Source organism: Equus przewalskii, chromosome 13 (genome assembly GCF_037783145.1).
Source record: "Equus przewalskii isolate Varuska chromosome 13, EquPr2, whole genome shotgun sequence".
In the NCBI taxonomy this organism is placed as follows: domain Eukaryota; kingdom Metazoa; phylum Chordata; class Mammalia; order Perissodactyla; family Equidae; genus Equus; species Equus przewalskii.
In genome coordinates this window covers 82,557,424-82,580,891 of record NC_091843.1, presented here as the reverse complement: position 1 = coordinate 82,580,891, position 23,468 = coordinate 82,557,424, and the positions used below count along the sequence as shown (strand labels likewise).

Here is a 23,468-nt window from a genome sequence, read left to right as displayed (position 1 = left end):
CTCCTCAGATTGTTCATCCAATGCCATGAGAAAAGATCCTCCTCCTGCTTCCCTTTGTGTGTTTGTTAAAGGAGTCATGCCTGGCTGCCAGGAGTGCTGGGGGAGGGCAGGCAGTGGCCGCGTAATTTACATTTGGTGCTTTAATTAACCCCTTGCTCTGTGCCCCATCTTTCACTCCCACCTCCACTGTCCCTGTGATTCTAAGAGCCACACCTCTCAGGGCTGTGCAGAGCTGAGGGGTTGCCTTCTTACCTTCAGCTCTCCCTCCATTTCAGGCTTCAGCTGCCTCTCTTCCACGTCAGCAAGCACCAGTCACTCTTGTACTTCCAGGAAAGTATTGAAGTCTCTATTCTGATGATGGGTCCCTTCCTGTTATCTTTACCGTCCTGAGTTTGTATCTTTACTATTAATGTTCAGACCCTACAGTCTTCACCAACAGAATACGCTGAATGTTGTGGTTTGATTATTAGACATTTTATGTTGGCCCTTTTTCCTCAAAATGTCCTCCTGTTTAGCCTTCCAGGACTGAAAATCTTCCCTTCCAGTTCTTCTCATCATTCTTCCAGCTCAGTTTAATTAAATCAGAATTTCTGGGGTGAGGCTTAGGTATGGGTGTTTTCTTGGAAAGCTCTGTGGGTGATCATAACATGGAACCACAGCTGAGAGTCACTGCTCTTGCCCTGAGCACGGAGGAGGTACGTTGCAGTCCATCTCGGAGCTGATGTTCGTCTCCCGGTACGACCTATTTCAAACTTCCTACCTTGGTAGACATTTTTAAAAGACTGTCTTGGTTATACATTAATAGTCATTAACTGAAATTTAGAGAGTGCCGTAATCAAGCTACTGAAGTGTTATTATCAAGTTCTGTTAGTTGTTACTTGCAAGTAACAATGTGTTTAATAGTCATAGGATCAGGACGTTCCTGAGTCCTGAGTTTCCTTGGTGTGATGGGACAGAAAAGCCTCCTGTGACTCATGTTCCAGGAATGCAGGTCTCTGCGGCCACTCACGCAACAGAGTAATATTATGTTACTTTTAAACTTCCCATAAGGAAAAGTATATATTCTTAATGTTAAGCATATACCTGACCATATATATACATATACATATGTATGTGTGTGTGTATCTCAGTTCAATTAATTCTGCTGATAAATTACCAACATGATAAGCTGTCCTAAAATACTATTGGAAATACGCATTTTTAGTGTGGAAGTTTACAAAACTTCTATTTGATGCATGATGGTATTCTGTTGACTAGAAAGCTCTGAATTTTCTGCCCAGGTCCCACTTTTAAATTAAAGCCGCCACTCCTTGGAAAGTAAGTTTTCCCACTATGAAAGAATTCTGAAATTCTAGGTGAATCACCAGGTGAGTTTATTAAAAATACAAAATCCTAGGCCTTGAGCCTAGAAAGTCTGGTTCAGGAGATGTGGGCTGAGGCCCAAGAATCTGCATTGTAATAAATTGTGCAGGTTATTCAAATGCGGATGTCCTTGGACCTTCTTTTGAGAATCCCACTTGAAGTCATTGAAGGAGAAAGAGGCAGATTAATTAACAAGTCAGTGTCTTCTGATAAATACTTTAAGAGGAAATGGAGCAGAGAAAATCAGCATGTAAAGGTCTCTAAAGTACCTGAGTCCCACTAGAGTTAAATAGATGGTAATTCTTCACATTATACATGTAAATGAACTGAAGGATATGGATGTCATTATCAGGTTAATTTCTTTTTTTTTTTTTAAGAAAAACTCACTTACTTAGATAAAGAACTTTCAGCCATCAAAATACTAACTTTGAAATGATAATATTTTCATCTGCTTTGTGAAATACTAGTTCTACAGAATACATTTTTTTCTGCAAACTAGATTGATGTGTCCCTCCAAACGATGCCTAACCTCAACCTGCCCTTTTTAAATCAATAGCAGTTTTCATACTTGCCTTTTCCCAGGAATATCTCAGATTCTCTGAAGCCTTGTGGACTTGTTCAGTGTGTCAGGCAAACCGCAGGCTCAGAGACAAGAGTGAGCTGGTAAACGTGTCAGAACTGAGGACTTTCTTTGCCGTCAACTCTTTCACCCAGAGGAAAGATCACCAAAGGGAGCTCCTGGTTGAAAATAAATACCCAAATCAAGTCAGTATTAAACTCAAGCTGTTTTCTTCATTTTTTTGAAACTTGCTATTTTTCACTGTGTTATTGCAGACAGGTGGAAACCTGCAGACTCAAACTGCGAGGGCAGGAAGGTGACAGAGCCTTGGTTAGATCCTTGACATAGATCGGCCTGCCTCCCTCCACTGTGTACCCCCAGACAAGGAGTTATGATTTCTTCACAGATATTAAATTCTACGAGGAAGTTACTCACTCTGGTTGAAAAGACTGGCATGATTGGGCCCAAAATGACCATGGCCAGGTGCCACGTGAAATTTCCTCTAAACATAAATGTCTTGCGCATTTCCACAATCCTAGACAAGGGCAGCTTCAAATCTGTTCAGCTCCCGCTCTGTCCCTCCACCACGCAGAGCAAAAGCTCTGGGCCTCCCCTCCCTTAAACTGCTCCTTCTCACCTGCACTCCTTACCTGGCTGTATGTCTGTGGCCTGTATTTAAAGGCTGAAATGTGGGCTGGTTTATCAATGCTTACATCTGCTCAGCTTGCAGTTTTACAGATATTTTGATCCAAAAATGATTCCATTTTCTTAGACGTAGAAATTTCCTCGATTTTTGGGCTAGTCGCACAGGAGAGAGGAGGCAGGAGAGGAGGGGAAGGAAAGAGAAAGGGGCCCGGGGGACATCCGCTGTGAGCGGCTCTGCTCTGCCTTTGCACCTTCCCCTCAACCTAACAGCTCCTTCTCTCGGGGCTTGGAAATGGGCTCAGGTCCTCTCTTCCCATATTTATCTTGTGATTCAGTTTTTGGTTTAAAAAAAAAAGGGATCAGTTTACCTGTGGCACACTGTGACCGAAAATAAAACCAAAATCAAGAGGGGACAAGTTTGCTAATTCACTTATATAAGGTGATGAGAATATGCAAAGCGTTAAGCCAAGCGGGTGTCAGTATATCAACCATTTCTATCCATAAAAATGCAGTTACCGATGGCCCATTCTGTGCCAGACACTGCGCTGAAGCGAAGGTCTTGCTGTGTTCACTTCGGCAGCACACACACTAAAATTGGAATGACACACAGATTAGCGTGGCCTCATGCAAAGATGATATGCAAATTCTCAAAGAATTCCATGTTAAAAAAATAAAAAAGAAAGAAAGAAAGAAAGGTCCCTCTATTATATTCATATCACCCAGGCTTAGAAAAAATGTAGTCTTCATTTCTACCTGCCACTTGTGTTTATTTTACAAAATAATAGGGTTTCATTACTTGCCCTCTACTATCACAAAAGAATATTTTCTATGTTTCAAAATCTTCCATGATGGCTCACTACGTCATCCGTCCTCAGACAGTGGTTGGTACATGCTGGGATGGGCCTGCCCTCAAGGGCTTAGAGTCTAGCTGGGGAGCTAAATTAGTCAAAATATGACGATCCAACGTTGTAATCATGTTTGTGATCTCCAGTGGAGTTTTCTACCTAATAAGTAACAACTGTTTCCTAATTTTTTCCTGGGCCTGATGGTCAACATTAGAAAGATGCAATGTTGACACAGTAATACAAAATACTAATAATCAAAATATTTCCATTTGGTTTTAACTTTTTTTTTTAAATTACAATAGAACATGAGTTTAGCTTTCTTCATTTTACAGTACTTTAAATTACAATACATCAAATGAGTAAAAACAGGTCCTGTGAATAAAAATTGCCCCTATGGTTAAGTTCTCTGGGCCCAGGGGTAGGAACAGGCTGTCCCCTCGCAGGCAGCTAAAAGTACCACAGCAAGCAAGGCTGAGGAGAGGAATTGATGAGGTAATTAGGCCTATGAGAGTCGACCAAGTAGTATCAAATAAATAATTTAATTATAGCCTTTTCCATTAATATAAAAAACTGGAGGACGGGGGAGTTTCAGCTGTCTCCTTCTAGTACTCGTAAATTACATAAGTAGCATTCAAAATTTCTATTGCTATTCTAGGCTCAGGGATTACGTTAGTAATAAAAGGTCTGAGGCTAATACCTAGCTAGGAGTTTTGACTCCTAATCCAATATTTTTCCCACTGCAATACCATACCTTGATCTTCAGCAAGAGATATTTTGCTGAAAGGGAATTCTTGTAGGACATAATAAGATGTATTCTGGAATGCCCAATGGAATCTTTTAACTTTGGTCTCCAAGATCCAAGTGTGAGCAGCTGTCATAAAGAGCAAGTTCTCAGCAGAAACAAGTGCTTGGACACAGGGGAGAGGCGGGGGGGGGGGGGGGGGGGGGGGAAGGAGGAAGAAGGATATCTCTCTCTTCTCCCCTATCCTGCCCCAGGCCAAAATGTACCCATGACTCTCATTTCAGAATCAGTTTCGAAGCAGAGGCAGCATTTGAGGGTGGCTGGATATTCACAAAAGCAATGCTCTTCCTTTAGCACCCACCCAGTCTGAAACCCAGAGCACTGAAATCCTTGATCTCTGGATATACCCACAGGGTTTACAACTGTTTTATGTGAAGAGAGAGGCTAAGCTGATCAATTACTTTTCTAAGTCATTTTCTAACAATCACACGACAAATCTCATGGCAAAACCTGACACAATTTAAACACAACTTTAAAACTTGCTTTCAGATATTATTATAAAAACATACTAATAATTAGTTGATGAAACTAATAATGTAATAGGGGGATCAGAAATTGAGTTTTTGCAATTAATTAAATGCAATTAATAATAGAAATCATAGAAAACACTCCATTCAATGAAAGTAAATGCTATTTAATACATTTTTCTTCTTTTCTAGCAATGATGGATGACAGTATCAGAACTTCAAGAAGTGAAGGTATTTCTGTGGAAAAAAATCAGTTAGAGGAGTCAAATTATGCCATCAATCATTTACATCTAGGTATTCCCATCAACATTTACAACCCAATCAAAGTTTGGGCTCTCCAGCTGGTCTCTATAAATTATATTCACAACACCCAAAATTTGTATAGTGTTCAGTCTCAATTTTATAATTTAAAACTAAATTGGGAAGAATATGTTGGGTGAAGATTGAAATGCAAAGCAGTGTGGGCCAGAGGGTAAAGTTAAACCTGAACCAGAGCCATAGCATCTTGTTATAAATATGCTTAAAAATGTAAAGTCTTTGTCTTTGCCAATTGATATGGGAAACTCAGGACATTCTATGAGGATAATTAAGAGAGTATAGAGAAAACCAAAATCACCCTTGGATTTGAGATATTTAGAAAATGCATGTAAAGATTTGTGGTTTTGTCTGGGCTTGAACCATCTAAATATAATTGCTATAAATTCACCACTTATTGTGTGTCCATGAGGTCTTTAGAATAAGACATAAAAGAACACTTTTTAGAAACATGTTTGTTGAACGACAGCTAGAGTGAATGAATAAGTACACGTCGTCTACACAAACACTAACACCCACCAGATTGCCTTCCTTATCATCACTCCTTTCTTGAGAATATCTGGAATGTTAATTGACAGTTATTTTTTTTTTAAGTAATAAAACACTATTTAGACTTAATTATAAGTTTTACAGTTTCTCTTGCTCAATTATTATTTTTTTTTATTCATGGCTTTTTCTTATACTCACTTTTTTTACTTTGCTGGAACCTATGCTCTAGTAATTCTTTCTGAGAAATTCAGTGGGTGGTAAACTTTCTGAATCCTTACAGGTCTTAATGTTAGTTCGCATTCTTGGCTCAAAATTATTTTCCCACAGAAATTTTGAAGAAGTTGTTTCATTCTTTTCTTACATTTAGTGTTGCTGATGGAAAGTCAATAGAATATATTGACGTAGCACAAAGTAGGTAGGTTCTTGAGTCTGAAGAATGAAACTGGTAAAGGAGTGCAGAGTGTTCGCAGTGCATGATTAATCTGGCAAGGAAGGAAGAGTGGACAAAGGGTGATGTCAGGGGTTTTTAAAAGTGGTAGGATCAATGGATTGGACATCCCTACAAGGTCAAAACATACTTGCAGTGGGCATACAGAGTACAGATGGTTAATTTTGTGCATCAATTTGACTGGTCCACGGTGCCTAGATATTTGATCAAACATTATTCTGGATGTTTCTGTGAGGGTGTTTTGGGATGAGATTAACATTTAAATTGGTATAGTTTGAGTAAAGCAGATTGCCCTCCATAATGTGGGTGGGCCTCATCCAAGCAGTTGAAGGCCTCAGTAGAACAAAAGACTGATCTTCCCCAAACAAGAGGGAATTTTGTCAACAGACAGCCTTTGGACTTGAGCTGCAACATCAGCTCTTCCCTGGGTCTCCAATCTGTTGGCCCACCTTGAAGATTTTGGACTTGCCAGTCTCCATAATTGTATAAGTCAGTTTCTTTAAATAAATCTCTCTCTCTAGATATATATATTTATTTTAGAGATGAAGAAACTGAAACTTGTAAAAGTTAAACAAATTGTCTGAGACCATTCGACAACCAAGTGGCAGCGTCGTGCTGGAAACCAGGTCTGCTTTATCACTCCCTTTCCATTTGTGTATTTTTAACTTAGACACTAATGTAGAACACTCCAGCATCACTACCTTATTCCTCTTTCCCGCCCCCTGATAATATCTTGCTCTTGTGTTTTTCCGCTCCTCAGTCTTCTTACTGGACTCTAGTGACCCTGTGTCACTAACTAGATGTTCACCCCTGAGCAGTTCACACCAGCCCTGCAAACCTCACCATCGTCTTCTACAATGTGAGGGGGTTGGCCAAGACGCTCCTTCCCGTCCCTTATTTTCTGACGGTGTACATTTGCCTAACATTTACTACAGCGGTTGTATTTGTTTTCTCTTACTGTGGGACAAGTTACCACAAACTTAGAGGCTTAATATGGCACAAAGTTAGGATCTCTGTTTCACGAGTCAGGAGTTCGGGCACAGGGTGACTGGAGTCTCTGCTCAAGGCCTTACAAGGCTGAAATCAAAAGTCACTTGGGGCTGTGAGCTCATCTGAGGCTCAGGGTTCCCTTCCAAGATCACCAGTCATTGGCAGAATTCAGTTCCTTGCGGTCGTAGACTAGGGTCCCTGTTTTCTTGCTGGCTTTCGAGTGGGGATCACTCTCAGCTTTTAGAGGCCACCTGCACTTGCCTGACATGGGCCCTCTCCACAACAGCAGTTTGTGTTTTCAAGGCCACGAGAGAAAGAATCTCTCTGACTTTTCTCTCTGTCTTCTAGAAGCTCTAGTAATAGGGCTCACCTGATTAGATCAGACCCACTCACACCCAGGGGATTTTTTTTCCCAAATAATATGATTTAGAGGGCCATTCATTTTGCTACATGTTATTCTTGCTCATTCACTTTTAATTGTTATATTGAATCCCACTGTATGAACATAACAGTCATCCTTCAGATGTTAGTTCGGATATTTCGTCAGGAAAGACTCTTCTGTTCTGACAAACGTCCCCCAACACCTCCTTGCCCTGTACATCAATCAATCGATCGATTGATCTCATAGCACTCTGCGTTTTTCTTCGTAATGCTTTTTTACTATTTGTAATTATTTCATTTAGTTAATTTCTCTCTCCCCTACCAGATTATTAGCCCCATGAAGGAAGCAACCATGCTTCTTTTGCTCGCTATTGTGTCCTCAGTGCCTAGCACAAAGGAGATCAAAACATATTCGTTGAATGAAGAATGTTTCTGTGCTAACATTTCTAGCAGCATAGTTTTAATAGAATTCTGTGGCTGTGCACATTGGTGAAATGTGGAAGGCAGAATCTCAAAGTTGAAACCCCTGTTAATAAAAGCAGGAAACTAGAGATGGGTGCACACAGGACATCTGCCCTCAGAGCTGCAATAATGCTGGAGTCCCTGCAGTCAGGGGGCAACTGTGGCTTATCTTTTCTCTGTCAATAGAGAATTAAGTGTGTGTGCTTATGGGGTTCAAGGTTATTTTCCTTTGAGAGAGTTAATTGATGGAAGGTTAAATAAAGCCACAAATTTTTACTTAAAGGAAACAGAGAAAATGAAGAATTACTTTAATTATGAGCAATATGTCAAAAGAAATGTTTCCCAAATTAATCTTTTCTGGGAGTGAAATGTATCTTTCTATAATTCATTTTAACTCCTCTTAAAAAAAAAGGATGGGGGTCCATTCTCCTCCATCCTTCTCTTACACAGACAATCACGCACACACACACACAAGAGTTTTCAGTCAGCTTTTGCTTAGATTACAATAAACAAGAAGAATTAATTACAGGCATTAAAGCTTTTCTTCCCAAGGTATTTGCTTTCCAAAGATTAGTTTTCCCATGTTAGCTGTGGGAGGCATCCCTTTCTGGTTAAAGAAGTGGCTCATTCTGGAAAAACTTTAGTGCTCCCCCCAAAACACCCCAAATCCCAGAGGTCAAGGGTCTGAAATGTTACATATCCAACTGTGTCCTTTAAAGGCAACTCAACCGAATACTCCTGGAGAAAGAAAGCTGAACATTCTTGGAAGGGTTTGACTGTTAACATTTGTTCTTAATCTATCAAAATTCTCCTACTCATGTTCACAGAGTTTCTGAGTATTCTCTGAAGCCTTTTCAGAGCTGGAAATCAGTCCAATCCCAGTAGTAGGGTAGGATTTAAAAGGACGGAGGAGGTGTCCTGTTGATTTCTTTGTTTCCTTCAATGTCAACAAGTAAGAAAACTCCAAGACCTTCTTTCTTAGAGGTCAGTGTTTTGGGTTTTTTCCTCTTGGTCTCCCTAAGGGGAAAGTGCTGTAAGGTGGGGGTGGGAAAACAGGAAGGAGAAGGGGAAGAGTGGGAAGGGTGGGCATGGATCTAAGAGTGAGGACGGTAAACCAAGGGTGAAATTGTCAAGATTTGAGTAGCTTCCTCTAACTAACCTGCCGTGAGCTCTGTGTGGTGACATCACGACGGAATCTGAAACCCCAGGAAAGGCAGGGAAAGACAATGGGTGGGGAAAGTTGAGTTTTCCCATGTAATAATTCTGGTCAAGAGCCAGAATCTTTCAGGGTTTTGCACTTGTTTTCAGACTGGCCATGTTTCTTGTTAGTTTGTTTTGCCTTAACCTTACATACTCACACAGATTTTCTGGAAGTTCGAGAAGAGAGTTCACAATGAGTTGGCCTTGCCTGATGTGATTTGTGATAAACGGTAAGCCTCAGCAGTGTTTAATGGCAATTGGACAAAGCACACTCGGAAGAATATGGGATAACTTCATACAGCACTAAGAAGTTGTCGACATAAAAGCGCAGGGAATGTTAGGTGTCTGAGCGATGGCAGAGGAGAGGAGCAGAAAAACAGAGTTACTGAAGGTAAGTGGCTAACCCTGAAGCTATGAGTAAGGCAGGCAGCAGGGGATAAAATGTCAGAAGAAGCAAGTCATATATCGCTATTCCTGTCTCAGCTGAGGAGGTCAACCAGAAGTATAAAAACAACTGCCTGAGGATCTGGAAAGAGAATGTCAGGTCCTTTTCTTCTCCCCACATGCAAGGGAAATGGACATGGTCTTAGAAATAAGTGAGGAACAAATATTCTCAGCTCACCACATAGCGCCCCAGAGTACTGACACTGACCATTTGCTCAGGGTCAGATGAATACCATTAGAGGCTCTCAGCGTTGAGAATATTATGAGCTCTCTGCCATCAGTAAGTCAGAATAACACCTAAATAGTGAAACTCGACTTGCGGGAATGCTGAAAATAAAATAGTTTCTTTCTAGATCTTTTGATTACTGAATCCTGGGCGGGTTCATTGGAGCTTGACTTTTCCTGTTGGCGTGGGGTTGGTGGCTCACTTTTGCTGGTGCCCTGTAGCCATACTCAGCCTGCCTGTTGCTTTACCCACCACTGGATGTCTTCCAGATCCAAACAGGGGCTGGAGAAGGCAGAGGTAGAGAGGCTGGGGCACTGGTATAGAGCATGCACTGGATCACTGTGGAAAGCTTTTGGAATCATCTTCCCTCTGATGTGGTCTCCCATCGCAGGCCTCAGCAGTCCTGGGCAGTGAGGAGGGCACCGAGGAGCACCTCCCCCAACCCCCACCTGCATCTGAGGCCAGGCGGGTGAAGCCAGAGCCCTGACAGCACCCTGGTGGTCACTTCGCAGTTTAACTTCCAGGCTGCACAGTAAGGCCCCTGAAGGGAAAACGTCTGTGCTTGAAGTAATCACAGGCTTTTTCCTCTAATACCAGCCTGCCCTGCCAAAGTGTCAGCAGCTTTACAAGGGCCCCGGTATTCTTCCCCCATCAGGGAGTAAGCCGCACATCCCCCTGCCACTTGGCTCCAAGCCCCATGTCTGGACAGCAGCACAGCTGGGCTTTCATTTAACGAGGGGTGGATTCAAGCTGATTACTTTTATTTGGCCTTCACTGAAGGCAACAGAGCCCGAGGTATTTTACATTTGTCTTGTGTTCAAAGCCCCGACGTGGGATGACTCAAGAACATTTTCTTCTCAGAGCACAGGCTACTAATGAAAAATCACATAAAAAAATTTTTTTAACAAAAGGAACGTTAAGAAAGGGCTCAGAATTTTATGCAGAAAGCACGTATTACCTGAATTATCAGAAAAATAAAACAGCATTAATTTAAAAGAGAGAAGCAAAGAAAATTATCTGAGTATTTTAAGTAATTGTCTTAAGGATAAATTGCTTTATTTTCTTTACTTTCTCCTTGGCAATCTCCTCTCCCCTCTGGCCCCAACTTTCACCTGTTGACTGATGGTTCCCAAAATCTATATCTTCCATCCAGTCTTTCACACCGAGCCCCAGACTCATCTATATCCAACTCACTTCTTGTCATCTCAATTTGCATATATGGCAACTTCCTCAAACAACACCTGAGACTTTCTTTCTTCTTTCACGACCTTCCCAAAATCTTCACACCTTTTGGGAGTCTTTCCTCGTTATCAGGTAGTCAATTGTTATCCCAGTTGTCAAGTTATCCTCATGTCTTCTTTTTTTAATCTCCCTTTATTCTATCAATTTCCATATCCCATCAATTTCCTCTTTCTGGGATAATGATATGACATTTATTGAGCACTTCTGTTGTGCCAAATACTATTTTAATTGCTCTTCATGTATTATTTAATCCTCACAACGATTCTAAGAAGCAAGTACTATTATAATCTCCATTTTACAGATGAGGAAACTGATGTACGAAGATGTTATACGACTTGCCAGATAACATCATCCAACAGGTGAGTAAAGAAGGAAGAAATGAGTCGCAAGCTGATTAACTCCAGAGGCTAAGCTCTCAATCACAGTGCTATGCTGCCTTCTCAGATTGTTTATTTCTGCATATATTTTTATCTACACACTGCTCTCCCTCCTCACTACTTCCATAAGGCTGTGACCGTAATGTGTCTAGATGATCCCTCTCTCAGAATTACATTCCTAAAGCACAGATGTGTTCTTGTCACCCTCCTGCTTAATTTCAATGGATTCCTGGGAATGATTCTCACTTTATCATTTTCTCAATTGGTCATTTTCACAGATGTGTTGCCAAATTTGGGGCAATGTGCACCTGTTTTTCTTTGTGGGCTCCAGCCAGGGATAACACAATGGCAGTGACATCTGTCACACAGAACATTGAATTGAGGTGATCATGAGACGATGGAGCAGGGGTGCAGGTTACTACAGGAAAGCTAGTGGCATTGAGAAATGTCAAGTTGGACCAAGGGAAGCATGTGTCCATGGAACATGAGGGCGCTTTTCCTACCTGATAATCCAGGCAGGATGCAGTTCTACTCACACTGAGACCTAAAAAGCTCTGCAGTACATATAGATGCAAGTTCATTTTAGTGTGCCACTAGGAAGTCCCGTATGAAAAAGTACCTAAGAAACTCAGACCTGGTAGAAAAGACAAGTCTAGAGGAAAAGGTTCAAAGTCCTCTCATGTCAACAACCCCATTTGTCTGTTCCCTGTCTCATCTAGTGCCGCCCCATGATGCCTTCTCCTCACACTCTGCTCCAGCTGTAATGACTTTATGTGTTAAGCACACTGTCCTCTTTCCTTTCTCTCTGCCTAAATATTCTATTCTCTCTGCCTAGAATGCCCTTATCTGGTCTTTCTGGAAAGTCTGTCTTTGTTTGTTAGAGTTCAGCTCAATGCTCCCCTCCTCCTTGCACCAGGTAGATAAGCTGCTCTTCTCGACTATGTTATATTCATCTCCTCACCTGAAGCACATCCGATTGTGGCACAGATCACACAGCATTCTAACAGTTCATTCTTCTGTCTCCGTCGCTGGACTCTGGGCTCTTTAACAGTCAGGTCCTTGCTCTGGTCGTCTGTATATCCCAATTCAGGGCATACTGAATAACACATCGTAGGTGCCCTAGAAATATCAGAAGGAAGGAAGAAATGCTGTTTCTAAACTCTTCAGCTGATCAGGTCACAAATGTGGTGGTGTTTTGGCTGCGTTACCCAGATAGTACATTCTCTTCTCCTTTTATCTTTTTATGCTGCAAAGAAGAAGACACCAGAAACCTTTGCTTCAGCTAGCTATTCCTTTTCCTGAAGTAATGTGGATATACCTATTATAAAAACCGACAGTGAAAGGCCTGAGATGCCTTAATGGAATCTCAGGGTGAAGGAAAGGAGTGTCTGTGTGCCAGCAACTTAATATTTTCCTGTTTCAGCTGTCCTGCCAGGGATTGTAATTCAGGAACCGATCTCAAGCTGAGCAGAGGAAAAAATGAGATGCTTAATGAAAATGGCCAAATGTCATTACCAGCTATTTCGTGAGAAGAGCGGGATCAGTATCCACCCCTGCGTAAAATGGGCTTTCTCCGACTTCCAGCCATCTGCAGGGTCGTGAAGACTCGCAACTCTTACGTCTCCTGAGGGAGTCGTTTCAGTTTTATGCTTTGCTTTTCTGATGCTGAGAAATACAGACACTCGCGATTTACTACTGGGCGCTTTCAGGGATGGAGTCAACTATTTTCTAAGAAACTCAAAGGCTGAAATAGGAAATGCTAGAAAAATGTATATCAGAAAGCTTGAAAAGCAGAAAAAAACAATAACTCTGGTTAATAAAATGTTATAGATTAATGAGAGCCTGAAAATCCTTTTGCTTCCAGTATATTTTTGAAATTTCTAAACTGTATTAGTTTTCTTTTTTGCCTTAGGAGTTACCATATAGTAAGTGTGTGAGAGAATGTAATTCCAAATAAATATTATTAATTTTGTTGAATACGTGTTTGAAGATTTGGTGTTTTGGTATTTGAGGTCACAGTAGCATATTATACAGAAGGAAGGTAGACTGGAAGAATTAGAGGGCTCCAAGTTAGAAATGCTAGAGTCTAGTTTTATCACTTATAAATTCTGTGACCTTGAACAAGTCATTTTGCCCCCCAGAGTTTCAGGTACTTCATCTATAAAATAAAGATATTCCGACTGTTTCATTCCCTATGTTCCCACCTCAGCTCATAAAATAGGAACTTACCAATACTTCTCGCCTCAAAGGCAATTTCTTTGAGGCCAAACACAACTATTTTCTCTGCATTTTGCTTCTCCCTTCCCTAAGAGGAGGAAGTGACTTAATCAATTGATGCAATTAGGGAGGTCCTGACATCTGTTCATCTTGGTTCCTTTTGGAAGAGATAATGCATTAATTTTCTCTATGTGTGGCCCCCTTTTTTTTTTTTTTTGAGGTGGAAGACTACTGTCTTTGTTTTCAATTGTTTGAGAATCAAGAAGAGGAGAATGAATAATTAACTGGTAATCTCCAGTGATCCCAATAATAAGGCTTGTGATGTTAGTTCCGGATCAAGAGGGTAGAATGAGCAACAGAGCTCCCATCAATCTAATGGAAATCCCAGTGATTTTAAGTTATCATACAGCAGTACAAAAAAATCAATTTAATTAGCAAAGAAGATAATGGAAGGGTGGAAGAGGTAACATTAGAACAGAGATTCCAACAAATTTTTGAAAGACAGGAGAGGGATAAAGGGTTATTGGCACTTGAAATAGACCAGAGCAAAAGGCAGGTCCAAATCTACTTGCAGACTGCGGTGGAGATGGAGGTGGAGTCAGCCTTCCCTCTGGAGGCACCACCTGAAGTGAGCAAATAAGGCAGAGTGTGGAAGTTAGAGCAAACCGGAAGATTATCTGGAGGTCTAGGAACCAGATAGCTGCCCGATGTACCTCTCCTTCCTTACACCAGAAAGTAGAGAGGCAAGCAGCCTGAAGCCTCTTTGATCAATAAATTGGTTGAGCCACTAAGGCTTCTACTGGGGTACAGACATTTGAAACCTCTTTGTTCTAGCATTTAGAGAAACTGCAACCTGTCAGCTGATGCCCATCTCTCTCATTCTGAAACAACTCAGCTTATTTGATATGCCCTTGCCCACATACATGAAGCTGCCAGCCAAATTTCAATGTGTAGAGGATACATTTGGAAAAAGACTTATTCACACACCAGCAGAGGAAACTTACACCAATCACCTAGAATAAAGGGCCTCATTCTTTATTCTTAAAAGTGGTTAGATAACAAAAAGTTTAGGAAAACCAGAAGCACAGAAGAAAAAGATCAAAATAATAAAACAGAAAAACCAACTCTCCAGAAAACAGAAGAGAATTTAATAACAGTTAGCATTTACATAGCACTTGGTGTCAGACACTGTTCTTTGGACTTATTATATATATTAACTTATGTATGTCTCACCATCACCTTACCAAGTACGTACTATCACTATCCTCATTTTACAGAAAAGGAAACTGAGGCACAGAGAAGTGCAGTGAGTTACCCAAGGGCATACAGCTGTTAAGATGTGGAGCCATGATTCTAACAGGGACGGCTAGCCCCAGAGTTTGCTGTCTTAGTTAATCTATCAATTTTAATTGATATCCTGGCCATGATGTGAGAACACATTACATTCATGTAATAAGAATAGAATGCAATGAAAAAAGAACAATGCAGCTGTGAGGAGGAGATTTTCGAGATTGAAAACATAACTAAAGTAGAATAAACGCATAGCATAGTCAAAGATAAATACTGAAATTTAGAAGAGATGATAACCAGACACACATGCAAGCTCATGCTTCCATAGGCTAGCCAGGAACTGAACATTGCCTGAGTGTGTTAATGGAAATACCCATGCTGGGAGAGTGAGGGCTACAAACACGTGCAAGACCTGGCCCTTGAGGAGCTTGCAGACACTCGTGGATCTATAACCAGAGAGAAAACAAGCCAACTACTTCTGGGAACCTCCAGGGACTTGGCAGCTTGTTAAGGAGCAGCAAAATGGGACAGTTGAGCACTGGCTCCCCTTCCATAAAGTCAGTAATGACCCCTCAGGAGCACAGAGGAGAGAATGCCTCCTCCCCGCTCCTCCAAACCACCCTTTTTTGCACACAACACAGGCTCATCCGTTAGGCTCAGTGGAAGGGAGAAGTGCTTCCCAGATGAAGGTAAGTATTTAAGGTCTCACACAGAGAACCATTTGTGCATGCAGACATGCCACCACAAAGTTCCCGTGAGGGAGAGCAACTCTGAAAGTCCCTGCAAGGAAGGTGGAGACCTTCTTGTGCTATCTCTGTTGTGCCCATTTCAAAATCCTGTGCCTCCCCACCCCGACTCCCTATTACACATAGCCATATGAAGACATCACCAAGAGGCTGGAGAAAGTCGCCCTGTCTATACCAACTGCCTGGCCCTCCTGGGTCCAACTCACTTCCTTCTCCCTTCTATGGGAAAGGAAAAAAAATCATCTACGAGAGGAATCAACACCAGGAGATAATTGCCCCTGTATTGGTCAAGGTTCTTGAAAGCAGACAACAGAATCCATTCTAGTTGGTGTCAGCGGGAAGGGATTTATTAGAGCGTATCGAGCAGATTACAGAATCATAATTACAGAAGGCATGGAGTCTGAGGAAATCTTCCAGAAATAACTCCCAGCTCCTTGTCACACCAGAGGACTAGCCTGGAAAAGGGCATGTTTCACCCCAGTATCATGAACAAGTCTTCTCCTGCACAACGAGGAAGCTCCCCCGACGCCACCAACCAGAGAACCATGCTACTCCAACCCAGTTTGGAAAACTACTGGTACCATCACCAACATCTTCCATCCTGCTCCAACCAAATGGATGCTGCTAGCCTGCCTGCCTCTCAGATTCCTAAGTTGTGGTCCAGGACTCGCATGGGCATGCCTGATGGGCAGAATAAAGGTCCCATGTCTTCACCTTACTGGCAAAAGGGGCTGGGATATGTTGCGAAGGTGAAGTTCACTCTGTAGGGTAATCATCAAAATACAGAAAAGCTTGAATTCATAGAGACAGAAGGTAAAATAGAGGATAGCAGGGGCTGGAGAGAGAGGAGAATGGGGAGTTATCACTTAATGAGCACAGAGTTTAAGTTTAGGATGATGGAAAAAGTTTTGGAGATGCATAGTGGTGATGGTTGCACAACAATGTGAATATACTTAATACCAATGGGTTTGTCACTTAAAAATGGTTAAAGTATTAAGTTTTATATCAGGTATATTTTACCACAATTATAAAAATGAACCTCCCTCCCAAAAGTTGTTTAAGATATAGAGGCAGTCATGAGTCAGAGATATTCACTACAGCTCCTTCAATCTATTTGCCTAATTGCCAAAGTGAATGGACAGACATTTGAGAAAAATTGTGAAATGCTTTTTTAAACCATCCTATCAAGTGGAACCCATCCTAATATGGAAAGATTGCCACAGAAGGAAATTCCACAAATTTCCTTTGTAAACCCTTGCAATATTTAACCCACGTTATCAAGAAATTCTTCTTTATATCTAACCTAAATCCGTCTTGCTACATTTTAAAACATTTCCTGGTTTCCTTCTTTGGTGGAGATGGAGAGCAAGTGGCCAGCATTTTGCATACTTCCCCTTTAGGCCAAAATAATTCCAACTGTTTTAACCCTGTCTGCGAGGCTGTGCTGTCTATCTCTTGATTTCGTTTTCTTGGATCTCTTCTGAATCGCCCTTCTCTGCAATTTTGTTTCAACATTAGGGCCTGCCTGGGGCCTGAGTAGCGTGAATAAATTGCGTCGATCCTTTTTCAACATTATCAACACCAATTCCTAATTTGTAAACAACATTGTTAGAAGTACTTAAGTTCATACTGAGTCACAGTGAGTAACTTACATCCTGAGAAAACTGATAATGAAAGGGAAATTACACTGCCGTCTCCAGGACGTGGGAACACCACTAAGGGGCAACATGGACAAGGGGGCAGCAGGAAAGGGCAAACCGTGGGTGTAGCGTGGGGACAATGAGGTGTGTTGGACTGCTCTGCTGGGAGCACAGCTACATCCCATGTCCGGGGTGTGTGTGCTCTGGGAGGAAAGCTCTGTGTGTGGTGAGGCAACTGGGTCACATCCCCAGGGTGGTGGCATCTGCACACAGCAGATGGGAGCTGAAGGAGTGCGATGAATGGGCTATTTGAATGGAAAACGTCACTTCTGAGGATGACTCTATCTCCTGGCTGTCAAGGAGGGCTCTGCTGCTCTGATCAGGTGAGACACCAGGTACTGATGTTGGCAGTTGGAGAGACTCAGATCAGTCAGGGCAGGGACTTTGTGGAATCAAATACAAGGCATACCTTATATTTGCCCAGCACATTATGGCCTACAAAATACTTCCACATTCTTGTTCCTACTTGTGTCATGCATAGCCTTGTGCTGTTGGCAGGCCACGAGTGTTATCATCTCTCTACTGGGAAGGAGATGGAGGAGGATCATTGAATCAGGAAAGAGCTAGGACAAGCCTGACATCCTTTTGACTCCAATTTTGGTGCTCTTTGCTCCACACCCACTGCCTTTCCTGAGGGAGTCATCAGGCCAGGGTACAGTGAGCACTTTGTCGAGATTCTTCTGTAAGGCACAGAGTGCCGATTAGTTAGCTAAAGACTTCCATCACCTGAACCCAACCCATGCACAAAGCACGCTTTATCAACACCAAGAGGAGGTGGGAGTTACCCTGAGGAAATAGGGAGGAGGCCATTTCCACTGGCGCAGTGAACCACCTGGAGAGCCCCCCAAAACTGATGACCATCGAAAAATAGTGTTGACTCTGGTGTAGAATTGATGAGGGTCCCTTTGACCATTGCTATACTCCTTCATAAATCAACACTGAACAGAAAGAAGACAAGCTCTTTAAATGTATGTGTCCTTTAATAACATAAAAGGACACATTCAAAGAATTATTAATGCTATTTTTTATTCACATACCCTAAAACTAAACATTATCCCAAACTGAGTAAGCTGTGTACATTGAATTGTTCATGAGTCAAATAAGAAATGAATACTGTATTGAAACCAAAGCAAAATTCGGGTTTTTTTTCCCCAGGAAGAAAGGGCTCCTTCTTCCCACCCCCAGAGTTTCCACGCAGATTAGAGAATGGTCTATTTTATTTTAACAAAGCTTTTGGCAAAATGTTAACCAACCACAACTGTGGTCTCTGAGCCCAGGCACTGAAGAAATTAATACTGTTTCTTTGAGAAATACAGAGTTTGTCCAACAGATGAGAAGAAATAGAAAACCATAGTTGTATCAAACCTGGAAACTTAGTAAATTCGACTATTCCAATTGTAGTGTGAAATTTCTCGTAAATCTGCTGCCATCAAGTCACACTGTACAATATCAGTTTTTATTTTTACCACATTTTGTGGTGGTCCCCAATATAAATTAATGGCTAGCTTAGTGTGTTCACTTGTTTATTTGTTCAATACTGTTATGAGAACATGGGAATTTTCAGCCTGGACAATTCAGTCAGACCACACAAAACCACCAGTAAACAGCAAGACAGATACATCTGGTCCCGGCGCTACAGGGCAGTCATATAGGTAACTAGTGCCAAATCTGCCAGACCAATCAGAGAGAACAGCAATTAGATGTCTTGGATCCAATCATGGATGTAGAACTATGAATAATGGAATAGAAAACTCATTCTAGATCCCATGAGAGTTTCAGTGGAAAAGTACGGAAAATGTATTTTGTATTTGACTTCATAGTTACGTCACTTTAACCAAAAGGTTATTCTTGGTCCTAAGAAGATAACTTCTCTGATTCAGATTCCTCATTCTACACAAGCTTTCTTTATGTATCCCGATTACTAGAGACTTAAAACTTCAGTCACAGGATGATGGTATGTATGGCAGTTTGTGGGCTTACGTTCTCCATCTCATACATGTCTGAAGAATATTCAGGCTTATTTGCTCAGTGTCTCAACAGTTATAATCCGTCTACACAGTGTATCAAGTAGTTCATTTATCTTAGTTCATGGTGCAAATAAGTCCAGGTGGCATGTTCAGTCCCTCTAAAAGTTGTTCATTTTATACAGCGACAAATTGGCCACCCTTGAGCAGACCACAAGGGAGATGGGGCATCTGTGGATGGTTCATACCAGACCTCTCGCCTGCCAATGAAAAACAAGCTCTTGGGATGTAATCACTGTGGGCTCTGAACAATTATCTCCATCTGCAACCCCCTAATCTGGTTGAGTAGCTTCTGAAATAATAGCCCATTCACACAGCCAGTGAACTCACAACGAAAGCCTTTGGAGCACCAGGAAATCAGTCTGCTCCAGAGCTTCCATCAGGAGCTGTCTCCACTGGTTGCACCACTTCTCTGCCCTGACCTGGACTAGGCACCCCCTTTTGGACTTGTGCTAGGATGGCAGAGCTCCTCATCCCCTGTGATCGTGATTCTGCATGGCTTTTATTAACTGAGCAGAGCATAGAGAGCAATTTACATTAGAGCCAAACTAAGCTGTGGTAGAAATTCCTTGAAGGTATGAAGTGAGCACACTGTCCCCTCCCTGTGAGAGGCAAAGTCAGGAGGGTGACAAATCGGAGTCCTGCTTTATTACACAAAATATACAACCCCTGAGGGCTTTATCTGAAAGGAATCTAGGGACTAATGAAGTGTTATAGAACTTTTACCCAATAAATGAAACTGATAAACCCAGAAGTAGTGAAGTGATTAATGCAGGTCAGCAGTAGAGTAGAATGAGTTCCCTACTGCTGCCGTAAGAAGTTACCACAAGTTTAAAACAACACACGTTTATTATCTCAGAGTTCTGGAGGTCATCAAGTCAAAACTGAGCTGGCAGGCTTGAGTTCTTTCTGGAGGATCTATAGGACAATTAGTTTCCTCGCTGTCCTAGCTTCTAGAGGCTACTGGCATTCCTTGGCTCATGGCCCCATTGTCCATCTTCAAAGCCAGTAGCATAGCAGTATCTTTCCTCTCTGACCTCTGCATCCGTTGTCACATCTCCTTCTCTGAGTCTGACCCTTCTGCCTCCCTCTTACAAGGACCCTTATGATTACACTTGGCCCATCTGCTTAATCCAGGCTAATCTCCCCAATTTAAGATCTTTAACTTAATCACAAATGCAAAGTTTCTTTTGCTAGGTAAGGTAACATATCCACAGATTTGGGGTATTTGGATGAGAGGGGTAGGATATTATTCTGCATACCACAAATAATAACCAAAAAGTCTAAACCTCATCAGGGACTAAAGATCCAGCAAATACATGTGTTAATTTCATTCAAAAGATAGTTAATTACTTACTAGGTACCAGATACCATGACTGACAAACATGGTAAAACAAATAATAGGCCTGAAATGCTCTTTTATTGATTTGCAAAGATATATCTTAAATGTAATTCACAAATAGAAACAACTTCTTAACATCCTTTAGAAAGAAAAAAAATTAAGAACGAAACTGCTGATATATAAAAGACAAAGAGCTCATACTCCCAATATTTTAAAAAATGATCCTATAAGTCAAAAAGAATGGGATGAACAACCCAGTAGGAAACATGGGGAAATGGGCAATTTACATTATAAAATATACAAATGGATAATGCATATGTAATGAGAACTCCTCTTTTACTTCTCAGATTGGCAAGACTAAAAAGATTACAAAGATTGGTGATAAAAGTCTTTACAATGGCCTGCGTGATCGGCTCCTTGGTCCCTCTCTCATCTCATCTCCACTCACTTATTTTCTACAGCCAAAAACTGCCCTTTCACACATTGTAACAGGACAACTTTGCAATATCTACTAAAAGTCAAATATGTGTGTGTGTGTGTGTGTGTGTGTGCATTTGACCTAGCAATGAACTTATAGGAATTTAATTTTCATAAATGTTCATACAAATGAGAAATGTTACATTACAAAAATGTAACCGGAAAAACTTGGTAACAACCTAAACATTCCTAAGTAGAGATTTGGTTAATAAATTAATGTAAGTTTGTAAAACAAAATACTACGTAACAACTAACGTGTGTGTGTGTGTGTGTGTGTGTGTATAAAATGTTTCTCAAATATGCCGACACGGAAAGATCTCTGAATTGTTTCATTGAATATAATTAGCAGCATGTATGTTTTAGTCCTTCAGGCCGCTATAACAAAAATGTCATAATCTGGGTGGTATATAAACAACGTAAAATTTATTTCTCATATTTCTGGAAGCTGGAAGTCTGACATCAGGGTACCAGTATGGTCAGGTTGTGGTGAGGACTCTCGTCCCGGGTTACAGACTGCAGTCTTCTCGTTGTTCTCACCCAATGGAAAGGAGGATGGGAGAGCTCCCTGGAGCCTCTTTCATAAGGGCACTAATCCCATTCATGAAGGCCCCACCCTCATGATCTAATTACTTCCCAAAAGCTTCACCTCCCAATACCATCACACTGGGGGATAGGATTTCAAGTACAAATTTGAGGAGGTCACAAACATTCAGTCCATAACACTGTATGTTGTATGTTATTTGTTTAGTCCTTATACTTTATCATCAAATAAATATATCCCCTTACATGTCCCTTCCAAAATATCTAAAAATGGCTGGAAGAGGAATGAATATTATTTTCCATTTAGCTGATTATTAACATATATAAACTGACAGTCTGTTCAGGCTGCTATAACAAAATATCACAGACTCGGTGGCTTATAAACAGCAGAAATTTATTTCCCACCGTTCTAGAGGCTGGAAGTCCGAGATAGGCTGCCAGCATGCTTGAGTGAGGCCCCTTCTGAGTGGCTGACTTCTCAGTGCATCCTCACGTGGTAGAAGGGACTGGAGCATCTCTGGAGCCCCTCTTGTAAGGCATTAAGCCTATCCATGAGGATTCCACTCTCACAATTTCAGCACCTCCCAGAGGCCACACCTACCAATGCCATCAAATAACCTTTGGGGTCAGAATTTCAACATACAAATTTGGGGAGGGGGGGCACAAACATTCATACCATAGCATAAACCCAGAGGAAACATTGCTTCAAATCATCTTCTTTTTTTTTTCAAATCAGAGAGAAAAATATCTTTTCCTCTGGATTTTTTTCCATCTGCCAACTTCTTAGGACCATCCCAGCCACAACTGACTTTGTCAAGACTTTGGAAAATCTCATTCCTGGTAGTCTATGTTTTACGATTCAAAGTCAACACTGTCTGTTATATACATCACACCCAAAACCCTCTGGGTGTTTTCATTACATTCTGTACTGCATAGAGAAGACTTAGGCATCCTTAGAATTTTTATAAGCATATGTTCTCCCTTCTTCATGAGGAATATAGACCTCACTAAAGTAAACTTTTCTAAAATAAAATATTTTAGACGTATAGACTTAGTGAGATTCCATCTGAAAGCCACAAACTTCTGCTACAATCTTAAATGTGGCCAAACTAACCTACAGTGAATTTTATTAAAGAAGAAGCAAAAACAGCTTTGTCTTATCTCTTAAGAAAACTCAGAGAGTGGTCTCTGTAGACATGATTTCTTCTAGTTTTCACATATGAAATTATTCTTGCTCTTACTAAAATGGTTTCTAATCATTAGCATCACCAGATAAAATTATTTCAAATAACCAAATTCTCTACTTCTTTTTTGTTTTTGGTGAGGAAGATTGGCCCTGAGCTTACATCTGTTGCCAATCTTCCCCTTTTTGCTTGAGGAAGATTGGTCCAGAGCTAACATCTGTGTCTGTCTTCCTCTATTTTGTATGTGGGATGCTGCCACAGCATGGCTTAATGAGCGGTGTGTAGGTCCTTGCCTGGGATTGAACCCACGAACCCTGGACTGCCAAAATGGAGCACGCAAACTTGACCATTACTCCACTGGGCCCCCCAAATTCTCCATCTTTATTTTTAATGGGATCATTTCCAAACAATCATTTCCTAGGTTGTTTTTAATTTAACATTTTCTTCTCTGCAGATCCATACATGTGATGTGATGGACACTTTCCCTCTGAACAACATCCTCTCCAGCCACATTTGTGCAGTTGGGTCTCAATGTCCTAAAAGAAACAGCACTGGATAAGGTCAAGTTGAAACAGACTAAATTTAAATTAGAGGCATTTCTGGTATTAATAAGGTTGTGTTAGTCAGCATTTTCCCTCTTCTTCTCTTGGAAATCAAACAAAAGAAACAAGAAATACAAAAAGAACCCACAAAC

The 23,468-nt window shown here is 41.2% G+C and overlaps 2 long non-coding RNA genes across 2 annotated transcripts; one reads left to right on the top strand and one right to left on the bottom strand.

The window, feature by feature from the left end:
- Positions 1 to 1,356: 1,356 nt before the first annotated feature.
- On the bottom strand, positions 1,357 to 4,266 carry LOC103563710 (uncharacterized). Its single transcript, XR_547929.2, has 5 exons — positions 4,163 to 4,266; positions 3,083 to 3,154; positions 2,572 to 2,719; positions 1,935 to 2,100; positions 1,357 to 1,516 (listed from the first exon to the last, which is right to left on the bottom strand). It is a non-coding gene; the product is annotated as an uncharacterized lncRNA (long non-coding RNA).
- A 21-nt stretch (positions 4,267 to 4,287) lies between these two features.
- Positions 4,288 to 13,231, top strand: LOC139075168 (uncharacterized). Its single transcript, XR_011525303.1, has 6 exons — positions 4,288 to 4,415; positions 4,873 to 4,911; positions 8,593 to 8,749; positions 9,128 to 9,356; positions 11,179 to 11,236; positions 12,678 to 13,231. It is a non-coding gene; the product is annotated as an uncharacterized lncRNA (long non-coding RNA).
- Positions 13,232 to 23,468: the final 10,237 nt, after the last annotated feature.